Source organism: Thermobia domestica, chromosome 7 (assembly GCF_964235325.1).
Source record: "Thermobia domestica chromosome 7, izTheDome1.hap1.1, whole genome shotgun sequence".
NCBI lineage: Eukaryota > Metazoa > Arthropoda > Insecta > Zygentoma > Lepismatidae > Thermobia > Thermobia domestica.
This window is the reverse complement of record NC_137460.1, coordinates 71,752,627-71,778,394: the sequence shown is the minus strand read 5'-3', so window position 1 is coordinate 71,778,394 and position 25,768 is coordinate 71,752,627. Positions and strand designations below refer to the sequence as shown.

General features: G+C 36.9%; 1 protein-coding gene across 4 annotated transcripts in view; it reads left to right on the top strand.

The window, feature by feature from the left end:
* Window positions 1-25,768, top strand: part of SLO2 (slowpoke 2) — a 664,715-nt gene that overhangs the window by 139,866 nt on the left and 499,081 nt on the right. The window lies entirely within an intron of this gene.

Here is a 25,768-nt window from a genome sequence, read left to right as displayed (position 1 = left end):
CTGTCACAAAAGAAAATCGCGGGATAGTATGTTTCTATCACCTCTCGATTCAATTAAATGTTTTAAAGGACCAATCCCTAACCATAAATCGATAAACGTATTAACTCTCGTTTTGCAGCTCAGACAAGATACGATAGAAATATCGTAAACCTTAATAGAAAGACAAAACAGCTACGTTCTTTTACAAGCTTGAAACTTACGAATATTAGCAGTATATATTTACAGAGTAGGGAGTTTCTGCTACGTTATTCCGTAGTTCATTGGATCCGTACAGAACTACCACCCACATGCTATGTGAGCTTTGTGGTGGACAAATACCGTGTGCGTGGGAGTTTCCGGGGTGGTCCCGCTTCCTCCCACTGTTTTCATTCCACCAATTCATCCCATCATCATCCATATAGCCTGAGCCGTAGTTACCTAAAGAACGTATGATAAAGTTAAGTACTTTACCTACTAAGTAGAATTTGGTACGCTACCTTTAGACCACGGAGGCCAAAACCGTGAACTGGCGTGCTCATAAGATCAGTGCAATTTGTAGTTATGTTCAATTAGCAAACCAAATACCAAATGATGTTACATGTTCCTGTATTCTTTATATCATAGTATGATACTACAAATATAACAAAATATTATGATAAAATAAATCACCAAGACGCCAGGGCGGATTAGGTGTTCCTGGAACGGTGGCTCAGTGATTGAGCGTTCACCACTGGTGGATGGGGTCCCTGGTTCGATCCCAGGTCTCGCCAAATGAAATTTTTGGTGGACAAACACCGTGTGTGGCGGTTCTCGACGTTCTCCCGTTTCCTCCCACTTTATTAATTCCATCATTTCATTTCATTTATTCCACCATCATCACCGTCTCCTTTAGCCTAGCCGGCATACTTGTGGGACGTAAAACTCAAAGATTTCATTTGCATTGTTTTGTTTTCGTATTACTAGTAATAGCAGTAGTGGTATTCGCTGTCGTATTAGTATAGTAATAAGTAGTAGCAGTAGTTGTAATAGTAACAGTAGTAGCAGTGGCGGCAATAGTGGAATTAGCACTAGCATTCGTAATCGCAATAGTAATAATAGTATTAGCAGTAGTAGTTGTAGTATTAGTATCACATACGGTGTAGAAGTTTTACATATCTTATCTGTTACTTGTAATGCATTAATGAGTGTAGTATAAGACTTTTACGTCCATGAGCTGTATTATTGTATAATAAACATGGCTGGACAGAGCAAGCACAAATAACAAATAGACAGACAGTATAGGGATATAGAAAACAAACCTTGGGTAACTTTTCACACGATTTTCCTATTTGAGAAGGACAAATAGACAGTGCAATATTATGACCACATATTTCTCATTTTCCATTACATATTGAAGGATTGACTTGATTTATCAACTTGGTTGTTCTCAGGCCGATTACGCCCGGCCCGTTTAGAGCCCGGCTCCTTTGTGCCTGGCCAGTTTAGAGTCCGGCCCATTCTCTGCCCGGCTCGAGATTCGGGCCGGATCGGGTCGAGACGGACACAGAATACAGATCCATCCGGGCCGTCTTCGGGCCTGGCTTTGCAGGGCTCTGGTCTACAGACACACGGATAAAACCGTTTTATAAGACTTCCAGCATTTATGCACAGCACAGGTTTGAAGGTCATTTCTATATTCATGAATTAAAGGGAACTTGTATTCCTCGAAAGGCATTTGTTGGTCCTTCAAGGTCAATCGAACAATGAAAAAACGGATACTAGGAGTATTTTAACACGCCACTCACTACAACGATATAACACAATGCTGCCTCCGGCTGTTAATAAAAGGCTTAACTAACTGGAACTCGCTAGTACAGGAGCAACGTTATATGCCAAACAACGTTGTACTGTGTAAGAAATGCTAGAGGTTGTTCTGTCTATGTGCGCCGCCTCCTTGGTGTTCCCTGGTTAAAGCACTCACACAAGTAATCTTGTCAGGGCGCTGCAGGCAAGATTTTTAGTTTCGAAACATAATAAAATAAATATTTCTCGCTTGACACTATTAAAAAATAAACAATTAAAACATAGAGATGGGAGTTAAAATTTCTAACCTCTAAAACATAATTGATTGTTTCAAATGTGTTTTTGCAAAGGCAACCAAGGAACACACTAAGTTAGTCACTTTATACTTTATGTCCACAACAAAATCCTTGCAGGGGGCGCGGTGGCTCAGTGGTAGAATATTCACCTCTGGTGCTTGGGATCCCGGGTTCGATCACAGTCCCGGCCAAGTGAACCTTGTGGTGGACAAACACCGTGCTCGTGGGTTTTCTCGGGGCACTTCCGTTTCCTACCACTTTCTTCATTCCACCATTTCATTCATCTCTCATCATCACCGTCTCCTTTAGCCTAACCGGCATAACCGTGGGACGCAAGACTCAAAGATTTCATTTTCAAAATCCTTGCAAGTTCTTTTTGCATTACCATTAAAATTATTTTCTTTTATGATGATATTTTCATTTTAATTTGTATGAATGTAGTATTTTCTTTTAGTAACGTTTGATATCACTGCCTCTTGCACTCATTCTGCATCATGTAAGTTGTTGAAAATATACACTAAATACCACGATTATATATGTTGGGAATATGCATTACCGAAATTAAACTTGTACCCGGGTTTCAACCTGTTTCTTTACGTTTAAGTCAGCCGTGTTACCGAATGGGCTAGGACAGTCCCAACTTATCCTTACATTACCGGTATATTTTACTTTATCACAGCACAGCCCTTTATGACAGTGTTCATAAAAGATTTTAACTAAAAAGAAATCAATCAAAAAAAATCGAGACTCCCCTGAAAACATATAACTCGTCCCGCCATTTATATGCACCCACATACATTTTGGAAAGTCGGCGCCGTTGGTTCTATCTGTTGTGTTTGAAATCAGTGTTTCTTTCAGAAACTATGTTCCGGGGGGGGGCACACTTCGTATTCCGGGGGCACTATCAATAACTTTCTATTTTTTATTATATTATAGATGTATTATTTTGGTCTCTTGCGGGGGGCACTCTCAGAGCTCCGGGCGGGCAGTACCCCTTAAAACACTTCTGGAAGAAGCACTGTTTGAAATACACCTAATCTAATATAAATAAAATAAAAAGTTTGTTTGTGTGTCTGTCTGTCTGTATGCATGTATCTGTGTGCTGCCTGGAGACCAGACAAGAGGACCGAGAGTTACCAAATTTTGATCTTGGGTACCTTGGCCCAGGTTCCGGATCAAGACGAAGCGTTTTTTTTTAAATCGAACCAGGAAGTCTCAGGAGACGTTTACAGGACATGTAAAAGTAGTAGAAGATAACCGATATTAGTGTCGAATTCAAAGTTTTGGCGGCCGCTGAGATCAATGGTGAAACTCCGATTGCATTAACTTCCAAATTAACCCCACTTAGTTAAGGGTCGGGGTACCGGAGATGATAACTGACATGTAAAAATAATCCAAAATGGCCGATATTAATGTCAAATCCAAAGTTTTCGCACTCGCTGAAATCAACGGTGATACTATAGAGGCGTTGACTTCCAAATACAGCCACCATGCGAATAATGGGTTTTTCTGATAGTTATTAATAAATGCAAGAAATAAATTATTAATAATAAATGGGAACAGATAGGAATGCATTTTGAAAGAAAGAAACGAAATTGTAAACATACATAACCATGTCTGACTTTACATAATCTATCCTAAACCACGATCACTAATCTAACAAGAAGAAAGTAGACTTTGGTAAATTAACTTCGGGGTCATTTTTCGCGAGGTAGTATTGCACATTTAAAATATGAATATTTAGGGATGCGCACGAGTCGAGACATGTCTCGAATCTGGACTGAAATTCGAGTTGACACACTTTGTAAAATTCGAGACGAGTCAAGACAAATTTATTTCTCGACTCTAATTTTCGAGCCGAGACACGAGTCGAGTCGAGACTTTTCGTAAAAATCTCGACTCGACTCGAATGTGTCGAAAATCTTTCTATAATTTTTAATATTATTTTGAAGAAAGTATTCAGTCAGAAACAGCCTTGAAACCAATTCCAGTATTTATTACTTTAGAAAGGTACCGAACGCATAAACTTAATGGTTAATCTTTCGAAATCAAGATTTAATTTTCAGCTCAATTCCGTTAATTAAAACTAATAATTAATGTCGTGATATTTGATTGTACTTCAAATATAATAATAATAATAATAATAATAATAATGCTCTGGGGGACACACGTGAGCATGTATCTAGTGTAGCTCGAGCAAGGCACAATGACGACCGACGCGTATCGCACACTGCTTGCAGACTACGTACACCCCTTGATGACGACCATGTTTCCCAACGGTAGTGGCATTTTTCGACAAAATAATGCACCATGTCACAAGGCCAAGGTGTGATGAAGTGGTTCAAGAAATGTTCAACAATGTTCTATATCTGTTGACGATCTGCGAATTACAAGGGGGATAAGAGAAATCCCCATTGGTAATACTATATGCTCCTATAGCCAAAGGAGATTTCCCTCCATGTCAAAGAAACTATGTGCTGTGTAATTAAAATGTATGAGTTGTTTTATCTGTTGTGTGTATGAAATAAATTATTAAAAAATGCAACAAATAAATTATTAACAATACATGTGATCAGATAGGAATGTATTTTGAAAAAAAGAAAAGAAATGGTAAACATACGTAACCGTATTTAACTATACATAATGTGACTAAACTAACCGATGGTAACTAATCTAGAATAATGTAGGAAAGATGCAAGAAAGCAATTAATAAATATCAATATATAGAAATATATATTGAAATATAAATTGAAATATGAAAGAACAATATTTCCCAGAAGTAACTTTGTAAATTTAGGTTTTAGGATTTAGATTTCTGGGCTTTCGGCATCTGAGACCATTTAACCCGTCATGTTCGAGGGATGACATCTCTAGGCGAACACACTTTCCGGGGAAAGGGAAGGAAGAAAGTATTGGGGAAGAAAGGAAGTGATCTGAAACCTAAGGTATCACCCTGGCATCTTCCTGGTGTGAATGTGGAAAACCAAGGAATATCTCATTCAAGGTGACTGGCCTGAAAAACTTTTAAATTTTTCGACCGAGTGCCCCCACCAGGAATCGAACACGGGACCGCCTTCATGTAACCATATAAACGTATGTTTGTCTATTCCATTACATTGCGAATAGGCGAAATTGGAACAATGTTGCATCGGAGTCAGTCAATTAGTTCGAATAAAATATGTTACTCATAGCACAATCCCTTCGAGGACATTTCCAAGATCAAGGCAGTAACCCACATGGTCGAAAGTAGTGTTTCCACGAGATGAGACAAGAGAAAACTTCAAGCTGTCTAGTCTCGTGAGACGAGACACGAGAAATGTCTCGTCTCGTGGCAACACTAGAGCGGATGAGGCCCACAAAAAGGAGCTGTTATACAAAGTGGTTAAAATTACAACTTTTAACCACTTTTGTTTGGTTATCAGCACAACACACAACACGACTACAATCTTCCAATCAGTGTTTCTTTCAGAAAAATGTTCCTGGGAGGGTATATTTAGGATTCCGGGGGTACTGCTGGTATTATTCTATTATAGATGTATTATTTTGGTCTCCCCGTGGGGGGTACTCTTAGAGTTCCAGGGGGCAGCACCCCAAAAACATGTCTGGAAGAAACACTGCTTAAAACAACGATACTTAGTTTCGACCACGGGCGCCTGAAGGAGGGGGAAGGGGCCCAGCCGCCCTTGCTCACGAAAATATATGTGTAATATAGCAAACTACTTATATTAAATATCAGGCGTAATATAGCAATCAAGGAGATGACTCCCTTAAAAATTCTTCGGGCGCCAAGGGTTTCCAGTAATGAATTATTACGACAGGAATATTTGTCAATATCGTCGGTACAGTCGAAAGGCAAGCCTTCCCCACTTATTCTGAAATCCTTTTTTCAAAACCTCTGGCGCCACTTCAAAATATAAGAAGGCCCATGTGATTTTCTGATTTCAAAAATGACTTTGGTTTGAATAACATCATAAAACAATAAAACGAAACTAAATTTTATTGTCAAACCAGCATCCTTTCAAACTCAGTACAGGAAAAGGCCTACACGTTTCTGTCTTTGTTCGGAACGAGAAAACTCATGAACAATGGTTAGTTGCTGATGAAACTGGCATTAAGAGAACTTGTATTTTTATAAAGGATTTTTATACATAGATATAACCACCAGCCCTCGGAATGAAATATTCTGAAACACTGATCTCAAAGAATGGTTTAACATTTTACTTGAATCTGGAAGAGTATCACTAAATATTTAAACTTGAATCGGTTGGAAAATAGAAATGAAAGCTGTTTGTAAGAATCATTTAAAAAATAACTTTAGGTCTTCCTTGTTCTTTTAGGATAGTCCTCATTTGAAATAATAAACGCTGGTATACTTTCGAAGGCAATAATTTATTCCGAGTTAATACATTTTTAAACAATTTCAAAAACTGTCTTTTCATTTTTGAGATATGAGACGATACGAGGAATTTGAAGAGACGTCTCGTCTTGTCTCGGAAACGAGACGGGACAAGTAGTCTGTCTCGTCTCGTATCAAAGGTTTCTGTCTGGTCTCGTGGCAACACTAGTTGAAAGAAAGGAACTAATGAAATTTTTGGATTTTACGTCCCACGATTATGCCGGTTAGGCTAAAGGAGACGGTGATGATGAGTAATGAATGAAATGGTGGAATGAACAAAGCGGGAAAACGGGAGAACCCCGAGAAAACCCACGCACACGGTGTTTGTCCACCACAAAGTTCACTTGTCGGGGACTGGGATCGAACCCGGACCCCAAGCACCAAAGTTGAACGCTTTACCACTGAGCCGCCGCGGCCCCAAGAAAGAAACAAATATGTAAAGATACATATATGAGTACACACACACGGATAAAGTAGTCATACATGTATTTTAATCTTCTGACTACTTAACCCCGACTAATTTAAGATTGCAAGAAAGTAATTATTAAGAAGGAATATAAATATATAGAAACGTATTTTGAAAGGGAAAAAAACAAACCGTACTAGCCGTGATATGAATCTGGGTTGCCCACTCAACAAGCAGACACCTTACCGAATTATCTGCGGCAGAACTTTCAATTTGTGGTTTTGAAGCTTTATTTATACTGTGTGTGTTACGTAACGACGCTACGGGATGTCATTACTAGTGCGACCACCTCATTCAAGACCCTTTTTGTAAATTGTTTGAGGAAAAAAAGAGTGATTTCGTAAATCAACAAAACGGATCTTGTATATAGAGGGTGTAACTAAAAGGTACGACAAAACTTCACGGGTGGATTCCTTATTGGTAGACAAGCAAAAACGTTCCGATGACCATATGTCGGGAAATGCATCGTTCCAGAATTACGGCCTTTGAGCCGACTACTGGTGTGAAATAGTCACATTCTGGTCGCTCCTTAATGTGTCTCAATCTAAACCTCAATATATCAAACTCTGATTAAGATAGGAAGATAATTTTAGTAGCAACGTGTTCTGCAAAAATTAAGCTTTCCGCTGATATGCATTTTATGAGTGTATCCCCAAGGAATGCCATCTCCAAAATGCTGATGCAAAAATCAAACAAAAAACAAGTAATTACCCTCCCATGTCCACCGTGGTACTCCCACCCATACATAAAATATACAGGGTGAGTCAAAAGTCCTTGGACACCTGCATAAGTAAAAATCGACGGGAAAAGTAAAAAGTAATGATGGGAACAGAGGTTTGATGAGGGTCCGCAACTTTTGAAGTGTATGTCATCTTGAAATCCGCCATTTTGGATTCAAGTCATTTTTTTTTAAATGGGAAGGGGGTGTATGACCCATCAAATAACACTAGCTTGAGCTCAGGAATTTAGTGGTGTAATTTGTTTTTCCTATCTAGTACAGTTTAGAAGTTATTAATGTTCAAAGGTGGGAAATTACCTTGATACTGAATGCTACAACACATGTTCTACGTGTTGTCCATTTCGTGCAATGCACAACTGTAGTCCCTGCAATCACTCTGACTGGAGTCTCACACGGAGGAGATGTCTCCTGAAGTTTGGTCACAGGCTTGTTGGATGCGTTCCTCCAGGTGTCTCAAATCACTGATTGTCTCAGCATACACTATCTGCTTAAGATGTTTCCATAGATAAAAATCAAGGGGCGTTAAGTCAGGGGACCTGGGCAGCCACTCCACGGGACCACGGCGACCAATTCACTTCCGTGGCAGTTTTTCATCCAACCATTGACGGACACCAAGTCTATAGTGTGGAGGGGTCCATCGCGCTGAAAATAAGATGGGAAAATGCCGTCAGCGTTCAGTGTGGCAGGGAACACAAAGTCCTGCAACAGCAGCAGATACTGTGGTGCAGTTAAGGTGTTGTAACTGAAAAATGGCCCAATGATGCGAGTGTCCGATATACCTACACCAAACCATCACCTTCGCTGGACTATGTTGTCGACTCGGGTCAACCCAGATCGGATTTGCGTCACACCAGTGTCGACAATTATGTCGATTAATCTCCCCGTTCAAAGTGAGATACGCCTCGTCACTGAACAGTATGCCCTTGACAAACGCAGGATCCAGTTTGTGTTGTTCAGTAGCCCACATGCAGAACTCCAACCGGCGATCAGGGTCATCCTCGTTCAGTTTATGTTGCATGTGCAGCTTGTAAGGATGCCACTGATTGGTGTCCAATATCCGGATAACGGAGGATTGGCTTATTGGACATGCTAGGGACACACGACGGGTACTTCGTGTAGGACTTTTCACAAACGACGCAACAACCGCCGTTGCAGTTTCGTCATTGGTGGCAGTCTTTGGTCGCCCACTACGTGCCCTATCTTGAACAGAGCCCGTCTCTCGGAATTTGGTGATCACGTGAGCCACCGTGCTATGCGATACCGGTTCTCTGTCTGAGTGCCGTCGGTTGTAGTCAGCTGCTATTGTTCGGTAGCTGCGTTCCACTGATATAAGGATGATTTTGATCTTCTGTTCACGTGTCAGACCTATTTTAGATCACCTGGAACAGAGAGAACTGGGTCAGTATCAAGGTAATTTCCCACTTTTGAACATTAATAACTTCTAAACTGTACAAGATAGAAAAAAACAAATTACACCACTAAATTTCTGAGCTCAAGCTAGTGTTATTTGATGTGACATACACTTTCCCATTTTAAAAAAAGACTTGAATCCAAAATGGCGGATTTCGAGATGCCGGCCATGAATGACATACACTCCAAAAGTTGCAGCCCCTCATCAAACCTGTTTTCCCATCATCACTTTTTACTTTTCCCGTCGATTTTAAAACTTATGCAGGTGTCCAAGACTTTTGACTCACCATATATATATAGGCGGAAAGCATCGTCCTTTAGAAATACATAGATATCAAAAATATCTTCCTAGGTTAATTAGGGTCTGAGTTATTGAGGTTTAAATTGAGTCACATTAAGGAGTGACCAGGATATGACTATTTCCACCATTAGGCGGCTCAATGGCCTTAACTCTGTAATGATACATTTCCCGACATATGGTCATATGAACGATTTTGCTTGTCTACCCATAAGGAATCCACCTCTGAAATTTTGCCGTACCTTTTTGTTACACCCTGTATATATGTGTGTTGGTGCAACAATAAGTTCCCAAGAATATAGATTAATTCATTTTTGATTTTAATCTACACAACAAATGCTTTTTATGAAAGCAAGGAGCCTGCGACTTAAAGATGGTTAAAGACCGTAAATAAAATTGAAGATCTGAATTGCAGAACATCCGAAGTCCACCGGAGTATTTTTTTGTTTTTAGAAGAAAGACAAGAAGATTATACTTGGAATGTTATTCTGTTTAGCTGAAATTATTTTGATTTTTTTTAAAAAAGTTTTGACTTGGACTTACGTATTATGTAAGTGAATAGCCCTGAAACATAGATGCTAACATAAAAAACAGAAAACGAAAAATACGAAGAAAAAGAGTGGACTTGGGATGTTTTGTAATTCAGGTTTTCAATTCAAACTTCAAATGGAACTGGGGTAACTCGCAGACAATGGCTGACTTAACACTTTGATAATAGCTGGTGTAATGGCTGGTTTGAGAACACAATTGATATGGCCTCTGTAGCTAAGTAGACTCCCACCTTTCCCCCTCAACATTGGATACGGAAATTAAAAACTTATTTAGAATTTGATTGTTGATTCCAGTATATTTCAAGCATCACTTCTCGGAATCTAGGCCTGTGATATGTCGATATATCGCTATCATAGATATCTATATTATCATATATCAACATTCGATATCGCAAATATATGGACATGAATATAATCATTCTAAATTTTCGATATCGATATTCGGGGAGTGGGGATGCGAGGTATAAAAGTCCCCTAAGACTTGCAATGGATGAAGAAATTAAACTTACTTTTTGCAAGATTGTTTTCTAATCATAATATCTTTATTACCAAACATTGCAATGTAAATACATCCACTTGCAAATTTGCAATATTATATGATGTAATTTCTTAGGCGCTAGAACTTTTTTGTTCCCTGAAGAAAGAAACAAAAAATCACGTGGAAAAGCAAGTACTTCGAACTTTGAACTAGAATTTACCGTAAGAAAGTTTTTTGTTTCTCTTCCTTGGAGATTTCCATCCCTTTTGGCCTTTGGGACCGCTAATTGACAAAAGGTGCACACATGATCGCTATATGCATTTATGCTCTGAGGCAGAGTCAGAGATTTAGAAAAGGAAACGACTTTTTAATAATAATAATAATAATAATAATAATAATAATAATTATTATTATTATTATTATTATTATTATTATTATTATTATTATTATTATTATTATTATAACGATGGTGTTTACAACTAGGGTTTTGTCTCTTTATCTTGCATGGGAAGGCCGCAAGTCTGCTACGCCACTGGTGTCCCCTATCCTGTGTTTGTCTCTTTTTCGTTTCGTGTAGATATTTGTTTTTGTGCTGTTAGGCTTTCATATGAAACTTTTATATTATGTAACTTTTTCTTTTTATGAGTTTCTTTTTTTGGGTGGGGCGGGGGGAAAGAGAGAAATGCTTTCTTCTGATATCTGTTTCTTACCATTCATCTTGTTTGAACTGCTTAAGTAAGTCATTTTGTAACTTTTGATGTCATCCAACTCCATCACAATAATAAAATTGTCATTCTTAACAATTTGTTTTATTCCCTTATTTGCAGTTTGCCACACTGATATATTTGTGACAAAATTGAGGTTTTGTCCAACGCCTTTCGAATTCGCAACCAACCCAACCGCCGAGATTTTTGGGTTGCCTGCTATTGCAGGAAAAGGAGAATTGCAGGTGGTAATGCACTTTTGGAGTCGTGTATACATGTGTGACCAGATAGTATAACATTCAGGTTATTACCGGATATATACTTCAAGTATGAATCAGATTTTGAGAGTTGCCGGAGGTTTAAATAACAGCTCATACTGTTACTAGGCAACTGAGAGAGTCTCTGTTTTCATTAGTATTTCCTTTTCAACGGACGAGATTTATTACGTACATTGCATGTGCACCTTTTGGCAACAACAAACAAACGTTCATTCAGAAACAATCTCTTTCAAGTTACTGACATCGTCAGTGTAGCAAACCTCTTCAATTTAATTCGTAATTTTGAAGGAGATTATTTTATTCAACAAAATAAACCCTGGTTGACATTAAAAAGCATCACGTACTAGAAGTTTCGATATCGTCCGGTAAATGTCAACCGTTGAAATGTCTGTTTGCTGCCCTCTATCGGTGAGATAATGTAAGTCGCATTACTTTAGCAAAACTAAACAAACATAATCCAAAAATTCGCTTTTGTTAAAGAGTTATGTGAGTAACGGACGAACGTGTATGGACGTACAAACAACACAGTATTACAAAAATCACGTCGTGATAGTAATAAAGAAGCAAGCGTGTCTCACAAACTGAGACATTTGCCTTTTATTATTAAGATAAGCATGTCTCACAGACTAAGACGTTTGCCTTTATTACTAGGGTAAGCTTGTCTCACAGACAGATGGTTACCGTTTATTATTAGGATAAACGTGTCTTTCACACTGAGATGTTTGCCATTTATTATTAGGATAAGCGTGTCTTACAGACTGAAACGTTTGCTGTTTATTATTAGGATAACCGTCTCTCACAAACTGAGATGTTTCCCGTTTATTATTAGGATGAGCGTGTCTCACAGATTGATGCATTTACCGTTTATTATTAAGATAAGTACGTCTCACAGACCGAGACGTTTGCCGCCGTTTATTATTAGAATAAGCGTGTCTCCCAGGCTGAGACGCTTGCCATTTATTATTAGGATAAGCGTGTCTCACAGACTAAGACGTTTGCTGTTTATTATTAAGATAAGCGTCTCTCACAGACTGAAATGTTTGCCGTTTATTATTAGGATAAGCATGTCTAAGAACTGAGACGTTTGCCGTTTATTATTTGTATAAACGTATCTCCCAGGCCAAGACGTTTGTTGTTTATTATTAGGATAAGCGTGTTTCACAGACTGAAACGTTTGTAGTTTATTATTAGGATAAGCGTGTTTCACAGACTAATACGCGTTTGTCGTTTATTATTAGGGTAAGTTAAGTTTGTCTCTCACACTGAGACGTGTTTGTCGTTTATTTTTAGGATAAATATGTCTCATACACTAACATGTTTGCCGTGTATTATTATAATAAGCGTGTCTCCCAGACTGAGATGTTTCTCACTTATTATTAGGACAAGCGTATCTCGCAAACTGAGACGCTTGCCGTTTATTAGTAGGATAAGCGTGCCTCACAGACTGAGACGTCTGCCGTTTATTATTAGCATAACAGAGTTAATGATATGAAAATAACACTATCGTCCTGAGTCGATGTAGGTCTGTTGAAATAACCTCTCTCTCTCTCTCTCTCTCTCTCTCTCTTTCGCTATATATATAATATATATGTATAGGAGTAGCAATTATAGTAGAATGTCCATATATCCGAATCTGAAGGAGAGAGACATGACATTTTGTATTTAGACTTTTCAAAATCTGAAATAAGAGGTGTGAGGGTCTGGGGGGCGAAGTCTCTAGTAATATAGATACTTCTAACCCTAACGAAAATCAAACCCTCACATCTCACACTGAAGACGAGCACAATGTGATCATTTCGCCACAAGGGAGTTATTTATGTTCGATTTTTTAAAACTTTCTTTTCACTCTTCGGTTGGCAACTATGATCTACAAAGAATTTTATGAGGGTAATTGGTGTAGATTGGCTGTGTTTTCAGGAGACAAATGACGTAATTTTATTGTTCATATATCAACCCGTCCACATGACAACACCGGATCGCTATCTCCGAATCTTTCGTTCTTCCTTGACAAATCTTTTGCAGCATTCAAGATAAACGTCAGAGTTTCGTCTATGAGCAAAGGAATATAAATCACCCTTCAAGTTTTATTTTTCAGTTATTCATCTTAAATCAGCGAGAACATAATAGGGGTTAAAAAAGAAAAGAAGCGAAGTTTTAATATGGAGCGTTCACATTTCATATTGTATTATATTGAAAACAATTTAATTGCTTTAATAAACAATGGAGTTCATTTCTATAGAAGTAGCCTGCCTAATCGGCCATATTAAATGTCATTCCAGAGCTCCTTCATGGCTAAGCGGTTAGCGTACGCGCCTTTGGCGTGGGAGACCCGGGTTCGGTTCCCAGCGGGAGCTCATGTGGTTCAGATTCCATGTTAATCAGTAGGTTCACGTCTCATATAGCCTCGCTGCTGAACGGGACGTTAAACTCAAAATCAACTGAACTCAAATGTCATTCCAATTCAATTAGTATACCAATTATGCTCTCCCCATTAACCTAATAGCTAGCGAACACGCATTAGTTGTGCAGAGTCCCGAGTTTGATTCCCAGGGAGGAATGCTTGAAATTTTGAACTTATTATGATGGTTCGGATTCCATCTGAAGCAATAGTTTCACGTCTCATATTGCCTTGATTCTGGAATACAAGCCTGCAGTTTTGGCCTATGAGATTTATTATGGGTAAAACAATTTTCCATTATCGATGATACAATGAAATTTAAGAATAGTAAATTTGGAACGCATAATAATAAATTTGGTGGTAAAATGGTAAATGTCGAGTACAAAATAGTAAATTTGAGAATCAGAATAGAAAATCTGGAGTACAAAATAGTAAATTTGAGTAGGAGAACGGTAAATTTGAAGTCAAAAATAGTAAACTCGTTGTGCAAAATAGAACATTTGAGAGTTAGAATGGTAAATTTAGAAATCAAACAAATATATTTGGGGAAGGAATGGTAAACTCGGAGAGCAAAATAGTAAATTTAAGATGCGAAATGGTAAATTTGAAGTGCAAAATAGTAAATTTGAAGCACGGAATGGTAAATTTGGAGAGCAAAATAGTGAATTTGAGGCGCAGAATGGTAAATTTAGAGAACAAAATAATAAATTTGAAGCGCAAAATGGTAATTTTGGAGTGTAAAATAGTAAATTTGGGAAAGAATGGTAAATTTGGAGGGCAAAATAGTAAATATGGGGAGAGAATTTTAAATTTGGAGAGTAAAATGTAAATTTGAGAGCCGGGCCGAATCATAAATTTGGAGTGCAAAATTGTAAATATGGGCAAAGAATTGTAAATTTGGACTGTAAAATGTAAATTTGACAAGTAGAATGGAAAATTTGGAGTGCAAAATAGTAAATATGTGGAAAGAATGATCAATTTGTACGCAAAATAGTAAATTAAAGGCACATTGAAATTTGAAATGCAAAGAGTAAATTTGGAGCGCAAAATAAAAAAACTTGGGAGGAAGAATGTTAAATTAGGAGTGCAAAAATTTAAAATTTGTGCGTTGCGCTCAAGTCCTTGGGGGCGGGCGATAGAAATCTGTTGAAAAGAGATTCTAAACTTCCAACCAAACTAAAAAAGAATCAGAATTATTATGCACTGTTAACAGTGAGAGTTCTTGCCTTATATACGAAAAATTCCCCTTCATCCTGATCATATTTGACAGTTTTTTAACACTGATTTTTTAATTATACTTCCGCAACACAACTTCGTCATTTCTACTCACCTATTCAAACATTTTTTAATGTATTGTATACGTCAAAATATGAAAATAACAAAAGTTTTCCGGTTACCCCTCACTAATAGCTTACCCCAGTAAGCTATTAGTGAGGAGAATTTTGTATCAAAAATATTAGGTGTGGAAATTCTCTCAATCCCGAGGATTTTTCACATTGAAGTAATGTCATGAGTTGTTGGTGAAATTACCTACAAATAATAATAATAATAATAATAATAGTAGTATTTTCAAATACAAGAGTAGTTCGCATAAAGGTGTTCGTAAAATAAACACTGACATTAACGTTTATTTTTCTTATAGGTAGGGTTGCCCTTTCAGCTGGTATCAGGGCCGGATTTAGGGGGAGTGCACCGGAGCACGTACACCCCCCTCCGTTCTGAATATGCACTATCTAAAGTGAGAAACTGGCAGTGGAAATAGCAATACTTTCCTAAAATTTCATGTCATGTTTCAATTTCGGGCTTAAAAGAAAGCGGTTTTGCTAAACACAATTGTTTGTCAGTTCCTCATACACATCACAGATGCTTTAAGGCATTTAAAAAAAATTAAATTTGATTCAGATGCACTGATAGTTATTGGTGCACCCCCGCTCAGAAAATCCTGGATCCGGTCCTGGCTGGTATAATAGCTAGAGCGTACACTTTTATTACGCTTAGTCTCGCGACCGATTCAGAAAAATATATTTTACAGTCATTCATTTTCCGTAATCATCTGTCTCCTTTAGCTTAAAGCGTCATAACCATAAGACAGACTAAGAATGCATTTCATTTCATTTGTAAATATAGTTACCAAATATCTGTTTCTGAACCAAAGCCTGTATAATAATGAATGGTTTACTTTCACTTTTTCCATCGGTCCAGCAAAAAGAAGAAAGGAACAAAATGGAAAATAATTCTTGTTGGTTGAATCAGTAATGATGGTCCGGAAACTAACACCCATCTTACATCCAAAGATTTTAAATAAACACTACGCACTGAGAAAAAAATGTATGTGGCCTACGTAAAATCGTGTTACATTTGTAAATCCTGTAGGTTTTGGGCTTAACGTACAGCAAACGTATAATTGAAAACGCATGTTTTATAATACTTTCTGTATAAGTGTTTCATATATACGTACTTTGCGTATGAAACAATATAGGCAGTCAGGATCCCACATACAAATGGACGTATATAACATATAGCTGACGAAGGTAACATGCATATATGTATGTAAAATGAGGAAGGCTGTTAGATATCAGACATCCTGCAACGGCATGATGTAACATCTAAGGACAGTGCCTATGTAGCCTATGGATAACGTATGCTTCGTACTGATTTCTGTAGTTAACAAGAGGATTCCGTATATTTGTACAATATAGCGCTGTCCGGAGAACGGTTTTTTTCTCAGTGTGCCATGACCCGTCGCGGTCTACAAGAAAAAAAGGTACAGTGGCTCAATTGTAGAGCGCTTACCTAAAGTGCGTGGGGTCCGTGGTTCGATCCGTGGCCAAGTTTGTTTGTGGTGGACAATATCGTATCCGTGGGTTTTCTCGGAGTACTCCCATTCCTTCCACATTCTGATTCCACCAATTCTTCCATCGTAATTCATTTGCATTAATTACCCGTCTCCCTTAACTTAAAGGACATAATCGTAGGATATTTAATTGAAAGATTTCATTTCATTTTTGTCTACCAAAAATGGTGTTTAGAATATTGTAATGAGGATACAGCACTTAAAAAAGAGTGAGAAGATTGTCATACTACTGGAAACAGGGTCAAAGTGTAAACCGGGAATATACCAGGATGAGACCCTTCAAACCGAAAACGTCCAGAACAAAACTGCATGTGTGGTAACCCATACTCTTAGCAGATATCATTCCATCCAATTCAGTTTCATTATTCTGGAGAGAATAATTGTCATCAGTAAAATATAACTTGAATTGCAATGTAGAACAGAACTCCTTTATAGTGTAAAGATATCTCAAAAGAAAAGGGAGTGTTCCAGTGTTATTTTTTAAACATAAGTGCCCTCCTGTTGGTCTAATAGCATGCACTCGCCTTTGATGAACGTAGTTCTGGGTTTGGTTGTACGTTGGACAGAATTGGTTCGGATTCCATCGTAAACTGTGGGTTTCTGTCTCATACTTTGGTACTCTGGAAAAGAGATGCCAAACTTTAATAAATAAGCAAAGAATTATTATAAAACGTTTATATTATATTATATTATATTATATTATATTATATTATATTATATTATATTATATTATATTATATTATATTATATTATATTATATATTTCAACGTGTTGATATTTAAAATGTGTTAATAGTAATCATCAGCCATACTAAAATTTGATAAAAACATGTAAATCAATATTAAACATATTTAAAGTTATCAAAACAATATCAAGCAATTAGATTCTGATTACGTTCTTTTACAAAGACAATTCTTCTCAGAGTATAAATACCTCATCCAGTTCCTTGCCAGGTGGTAAAGTGCCAAGGACCGACGAGACGTTACCACGTTGGATAGAAACGGATATGCAATGTATTAGATAGGATGTGGAGCGAACTTCGCCGGAAACACAAGAAATGCGTCTTCCTACCTCCCTAATGAATTCTAGACTTCTTGCACCCCAAGCACCACTTGTTTCAATAGCGATTGGAGTGAAAACAAACTTTTCGAGAAGGTTGTTGTATTTTCTTTGCTTCGAGATAATATTTGTATATAATATTTGTATATATAATATTTGTATATATATAGGGTGTTTCAAAACAACACCGACAACGTTTGGGAGGTGATTTCTCACACCAAGGTAAGACAAAAAGTATAGAGCAACCTGGGTGCACAAATGCTTCCTTTCGGAGTTATAGGCTGCCGAAAATATGAAATTTAAAGGTCCATAGCTCCAAAACTATGGGACCTATCGTAGTCGGCTCAAGATTTCACTAACGAACTAGTATGTGCCCTATCCAAATATCCATGTTTCAGAATCCTGTGGTACATCCGCAACAATTTTTACAGAGCTAGTTGGTGCGTACTTGAAATTGTGTCTTTAGCCAAACTCCCTCTATAAAAATTGTTGCACAAGTACCTTAAGATTCTGGAACATGGATATTTGGATAGGGCACATACTAGTTCCTAAGTTAAGTCTTGAACGGACTACAGTAGATCCCATAGTTTTGGACCTATGGACATTTAAATTTCATATTTTCATGTTTTCGGCAGCCTGTAACTCCGGAAGGAAGCATTTGTGCACCCAGGTTGGTCTATACTTTTTGTCTTATCTTGGTGTGAGGAATCACCTCCCAAACGTTGTCGGTGTTTTGTTTTGAAACACTTAATATTAACCGGCTTTATATTTCTAAAATGTTACACTGTTTCGAAACTTTTGAGCTCAAACCCCGTGTTCTTATGCAACCATAATCACACTAAAGAATGGATGGTTGCCTACAAACAAGTTACTTTGTCCCAGCATCCATTGAGGAGTTACATAGTTCAGCTCCAAATATAACTATCAACTCCTAAACAGATTTATATGGGACCACCAGAAAGGTATACTCTTTCAAACAAAAAAAAATCATCAAAATTGTTGTATTTGTCGAAGTTATTTGTGAACATACCCAACAGATATATGTGTAAACGAGTTCAATTGAAAGCCCCTCCTTTTTTGAACTGAGTACTTGCCTATACAAGGTGCGACAACTCAAAGGATTTCTGCTTTAAACAAATGGACTATTGGTTTGAGATGTTTGTCCAAAAACCGTGAAATGTGTTCCAATTTCCATTCCCATTAACAACGCAGTTAAGTAACAGTTGTTGTTTCCACATAAATACACACTGCGCAAATAGAATTCAGATCCAATCGATAAGTAATTTCAACTATGTTTACGGTTCTGAAACTGCAGTAGTTGGTAGTGGCTAAATATGACTTTTTTTGGTTAATTGTAGAAAGCTGTTCTCACCTGTAAACCATGATGTACTATTCTGGTTTTAGAATAAAATAAATAAAAATGCATATTCCTAGGTTCCAATAAAAAAAAGGGAGGGATTCCATTTGAAAATGCAGACTTAACACCAATATTAGCTGAAACACTAGGTGAAGGGCAATCGGTTCGATTCCAAGCCATGTAAATTCATTGCGAACAACATAGGATTTTCTGTTTTTTTTTTTCTTTCTTATTTCATCAATGGGTTCAAAAACATTCAGTTATATTCGGTGACGTACGTAAAGTGTGTTTATCGCATTTTAATCTCGTCCAGCTTTCTGTAAAATATCATGGCAAAATGTTAGTTTACTATATTAAGGTATGGATAAGTAAAATAACGCATGTACTGAAGTGATATGGACATGAGTGCTTGACCACTCCTTCCCCCATTTGATGACATTCTGTGAACGCCACTGACTACACCTATCATGTCTGTATTAGGTTAATGGCATTAGTTAAAATCTTCAAAAAAAATATCAAAAAATAAGCTAAATGTTATTTTAAAGCCGTCCGCTAGAATAAGCTGATGCCATTCATTTTAGCATAAATAAACAATTATTTATTAAAAGTGGTTTGCTTTGATGAGATTTTATTCTTAATCAAAGAATACGCTAGAACAGAAATAGCCATTTCGTAACCGAGACTGACTTACGATCGCGCATTCTCAGACTTACTAGTTTCAATGAGGCTATCGATCACTAATATTGTTTATAATGTTGACTACAAGACGATAAGTACCTTTTCTAAATTCAAGACGAGACGAGATGAGAAACTTTACGAGTCTCACGGGCAGTGACGACGCCAGCTCTAAGTTCTTAGGGGGGCAAAGGAGGGGCAGATACGTTTTAGGGGGGGCGGCTATTTGCCATACCAAAAATGACATATTTATTACGTTTGACTTATTTTACATTACATTGTGTAATTTCGTTGCTGTTTTTATATAAGACCTATATGATTATAAATTAAAGTTATTTCAAGTAAAATTTGTAACTAACAAATAAGTAACGTCTGCACATGAAATATTTTTGAATGAAACTTTTGAAGCCTAAACATACATTGAATTACTTTCGTATATGCTACAAGCAACACATTCGTCTAGTACTATATGCTACGTATCTCTCTCTCTCTCTCTCTCTCTATATATATATATATATATATATATATATATATATATATATATATATATATATAGAGAGAGAGAGAGAGAGAGAGAGAGAGAGAGAGAGAGAGAGAGAGAGAGAAAGAATTTACGAGGAGCTGCTGAAAATGTCTTAGTCCAATCCAGAAGGAATGTAGGTACTAGGTAGAAAAATGAAACCGTAGTTTAGAAAAACATATCTCTGTATGTACAAATACAAATTTTCATATTAATAATGAAATTCTTATTGTTTCTCAGGCCTCTGAAGTGATTATGTGTGCCAAACAGATAATTTCACGAACATCCAGATCCTAACTGTTATAACATTTTTGTGTCACCAAGGAAAGTCACCGAAGTATAATTAGGATATCAGTGAAACACCACGGGACTCTCCTCCTTATATACAGTGGTGAAGAGGTAAATGGCTTAGTATAAACGTGGCGATTTCTCAACAAATTATGCTTTACATCCAGGATGATTAAAAGCAATGACTCTTCCCGAAATCACGGATGTAATTTGTGACATTATTCTTGAAAATTGCAACATTTCAGCCAGTGGTGGATATAGCCCGGGGCCGGAGGGCCTCGGCCACCCCAGTTTTTGAATGACAAAAATAATTTAAGCTATTATTTCTATAGTTTTTAAAGTGTATAGTAAACGCACGATATACATATTATAGTCTCAGGTCTGGCTGCATCCCGCTTTCTCAGTTTTTACCTTCTCAGCAAAACTTGTGTGGGCATTTCTTTGGAACTCGTCGGTGGCATAATTCAGAATGGCTTGGGTATGCTCAAGTTCTCGACATAAAGGGTTCCCAAAATATGTCAGAAGAATAAAAGAGTAACGGCATTAAGAGAAGTCTTCTTCCAATTTGACCGTAATGCTGATCAATTTCGCTGACGAATAGTAACCATAGATGAAATATGGTTGTACCAGTATGATCCAGAATCGAAACAACAGTCAATGGAGTAGTAGCACTCATTTCTCCATCGCCCCAAGAAGTTCAAGACACAGAAGTAGATTGAGAAACTGTTTGCAACATTCTTCTGGGATAAGTATGGGGTCGTACTCATAGGCTACCTCCGCAATGGTCAGATATTTAATCCAGAATCTCTACAATACTTACAAAACTGAAAGAAAAATTCAAAGTTCAACGCTGCGGAAAATGAAAAGAAAGGAATTATGTTCCTTCAGGAGAATACACCTGTCCATCAAGCCCCCTGCGAACACAACTGACATTGCATAACCTAGGATTTCAATGTTTAGATCATTCTTATTCCGCAGATTTAGCTCCGTCTAACTATTACGTGTACTTATTTCCCAAACTTAAATAACACTTGAAAGGACGCCATTTTAGATTTGATAGGGGTAGTACTACGAGCTTTGGTGTGAGGAAATCTCCAGATTTTTTTAAACTTTTCTGCAAAAACTGGAGCACTGTACAAGGTAGTATATTGACTCGCGGGGGAAGTGTAGACGAAGTAAAGCTTCACAATTCCACGTGCACTCCTGGGTTGGGCTACGAATTTTTTAGCAGTTCCTAGTCAATATGGTAGACATCACGTGAGTACTTTGAAACAAAATAAGTAAGGGAGCACTAGAATAAACCAATTACTAACTAAAGATTAGCACTCTGAGAATACGTTTTATTGGGAATCAATTTAATTCCATAAATTTATTATTATCATTTGCAGGAAGGGAAAACAAAACTCTTTTTATCCCCTTCAAAAATTAAGTCCTGGTAGTTGTAAACTAAGCTGTTATAAGCACATCCTCTGAATATTGAAAGCCAAGAATAATGTTTCAGAAAAAAGAAGTATAGAACCTTTAAATAAAACAAAATATGAAACTGAAAACTTCAAACCTGGATAAATACAAACAAGTTACGTAACTGGTTTTACCTTTCTGTTGTTTCCAATCGAAGTTGATCCAATGAGAAGAAAACAAGTCGACCAAATCTACTATTGTTCGCTAGGCACAATAATTAAAAATCATAAGAAGGAAGTATAACTAAAATTTACCTCAAAAAGCGCTAAATTAGAAAACAGAAATATGCGTGCATACCCAGATGCTCAAAGAAGAAAGCTTGAAGACTAATCTGCCACATAGTAAATGCATGGAAAGTTAAGACTACAATTTGACAATGAGATTGGTTATGATACTGATATAAAATACTGCATATAGAATGTTTAAAGATTGTGGAAGTCTGGGGGGGCAGTCTAGGTGACAGTCAGGGGGGCAGAAGTAGCTACTAGGGGGGCGCTCGCCCCCCTTGCCCCCCCTCTGGCGTCGTCACTGCTCACGGGCAACACTTTTTCACCCAAGTCGTAGATCTCAAAACACTGTTATAGTGTTACTTCATTCATAGAATACATAATATAAATTGACTTAGGGATTGTGCAAAAACAATGAAAAGCTTTTATCGACATTTGAAGATGAGCAAACCATTACACAAATGTATTTCAATAATAAATATGATTTAAATGTTGTTATATCACACCCTTGATGGACCTCTCGTGATCCAGAAGAATTCTGATAATATTTAGATGAAATTAAGAAAATATCATGGAATAAAGTTCGTGCATAAATCTACAAAACGAGACAAGGGAAAGGTGTCGAGAATCGAGACGACAAAGAATTGTTTGAGGATCGGGACAAGACGAGATTTCTATAAGATTTGCGAGATGAAATGCAAAACCATATTTCTTGTCTCGTGGGCATTACTAGTCACTAATTGCATTTAAACTCACGCTATCCAATCTAAATTAAACTCACGCTATCCCATCACAATTAAACTCACGCTATCTCATCACAACTAAATTCATGCTTTACTATCACAACTAAACTAACGCTATCTTCATCACAATTAAATTCACGGCATCACAATTTAAATCATGCTATCTCATCACTATTGAACTTACACTATCTCATCACAATTAAACTTATGTTACCTCATTGTAATTAAGTTCACGCTATCTCATCACAATTACACTCATACTATTTCATCACTATTAAATTCATGCTTTCTCATCACGATTTAACTCATGCTTTCTCATTACATCTAAACTCATGCTATATCATCTCAGTTAAACTCACGCCACCTCATCCCAGTTACACTCACGCTATTCCATCACAATTAAGATCATGCTATCTCATCAGAATTAAACTCACGCTACCTTATAATTAAAACCCACGTTATCTCATCACAATTAAACTCACACTATCTCTGTCTCGCACTCGCTCAACTCGGGCTCAACAACCTCACTGCGACTAGCGTTCCCTTACGCTGCTCATATCACTATCCACTTATATGACTTATAGCACTTTATTCATGATCAACTGAACTATATATATATATATATATATATATATATATATATATATATATATATATATATATATATATATATAATTGAGGTTGAGGGATCAAATGTCGAAAATAGATTTATTGCTTACATGGATAAATGAACAATAATTAAAGTTGAGCCAGAAAATCGAGATCGCTAGTAGTGACATCTTTATTGCATAAATGTGGCACATTCTCAACAGACATGTTCACCTTCGTAGCCAAGTATTCAACAATACTCATATCGTGGTTGTAGGCTTTATTCACAGTGGCCAAACTTGCCTCGGATGCAAAAATGAAGTAATAGCTCGATCTTACTGCAAATAGTAGCTCCCGTCTCATTTATTCTTGATGCGAAAAGGAACATTAAACTCCAATAAAATAAATAAGTTAAACTTCAATAACCTCCAGAAATGACACAATTAAACAACTTTTAAACTAAATAAAAATAGTTTTGCTATAGGTGAGGCAGCCTCAACTTTTTGTCATGAACTTAAATTTAATATTGATGGTAAAAATAATTAATTCATGTTGCGAACTTGTTCATAGGCGTACATTCTAGACTCACTATGAATAATAGTATGCCGTGAACAAGAAAAGGTTGAAAACCAATACATTAGTCTTTAAGAAAATAAGGTTATTTGGTAATTATTTGGTTGCTTTTAGTATCCCTTTTCAGCACAGGCCATATGAAACATGAAACCAGAGCTGGTGATGTTCCCAACAGCAGAGACAACTTTCAAACCGTAAACTTGAATTGCAAGTCGGCTAAGCTTGTATCCAGCTTGATTTGAAAACATGCAAGCATGCCGCAAGCTGGATTCCAGTAACAAAGTTATATAAAGGCAATCTTGCATTCAGTGTTCCATTCAAGCTTGACACAAGCGTTTTACAAGTCAAGTATATAGCCAATGAACGCCCAGTGATATTATGACGCTTTGCAAAGGGTCGAAAGCTTCGCTTATGCGTTTCAAGTGCAATCGTAGAAAACCAGAAGTCAAGAACGCACCAACTGACCGAAACCTTTCTTGCTACTAGGGGTATAGAAAATAGTATATGTAATCGTTTATATGAATTATTTTAATTTCTAAAAAAAAATACTCGGTTTAAGGTGGAATCCGATCTGCTGTAATGTGTTCAAATGTCAAAGCTCCTTAACAGGAATCGGACCCAGGACCACGTGCACTAATGGCACATGCGCTAATCACTAGACCAGCTGAAAGAGCTTTCACAATGTGTCGTACTTTACTACTCACGGAATGCCTACCTAAAAAAGATGTAAATGACTGCAATTTTTTTTTTGCGACATTAAGAAGGGAGAAAAATATGTGACAAATACATACGGGATCAGCAATATAGAATGTAAAAAGGAGGCGAAGAATGTAAGATTAATAAGTTGCTTCATCTTTCTCCCTGTGGCCCAAGCTTTGACTTGATTCTATTAATTTATGACGACGTCGGCACGTGTTATTTTTCGATTCTTTTTAAGTTTATGGTCTTCTTGTATTCCCCGACGGGAATAGCCTGGTTTGGAAATCATTATAACCCTCACACGTGGGAACTTTTATTTTAGCGTGTTTTTTTTTTCTTTTTTTTATATGTACTCTGAAGGTTAATGACCTTCACAAGATCTGTTTTAAAGCTATATTCTTTCAGAAAGAAAGAAACTTAATGAGTTTCCTGTAATTAGTAATTTCCTTTTATTATAACCGTTCTAGACCCACTTAAATTGTTCGTAATGAGATGTTTTAGTACACAAGTATGATAACTTGAAATAAGAGATTCTCATGCGAGATTTAAAATCACAAAGCTTTGTCTCAGCTTTAATTAATATTTCTGGAGAAGAGTAAACGAGATGATCATAAAGTATGATACCATACTAATGTGAAGTAAAACTTTCCAGGCTTTAATACAAGTAAAGAGTATGAGCCGACGCACTAAATTTCTTCACCACTATTTCTTAAATTCAATCATGTCATGCTACAGTTATTAGGGAAACATTTACTTATTAAATATAAACAAAAATCTCCTGACAAAATTTAGAAAATTGTTCACGAAAAGAGCTCAATCCGAAGAATAAACTAACTTTCATGGATTTCTTTATGTGAAATAGGTTATACCATATTGTAAGGGTATTAATAAAAATGTTTATCATTCAAATATGAACATTTTTTTTCTAAGTTCTTAAAAAAGATATCAT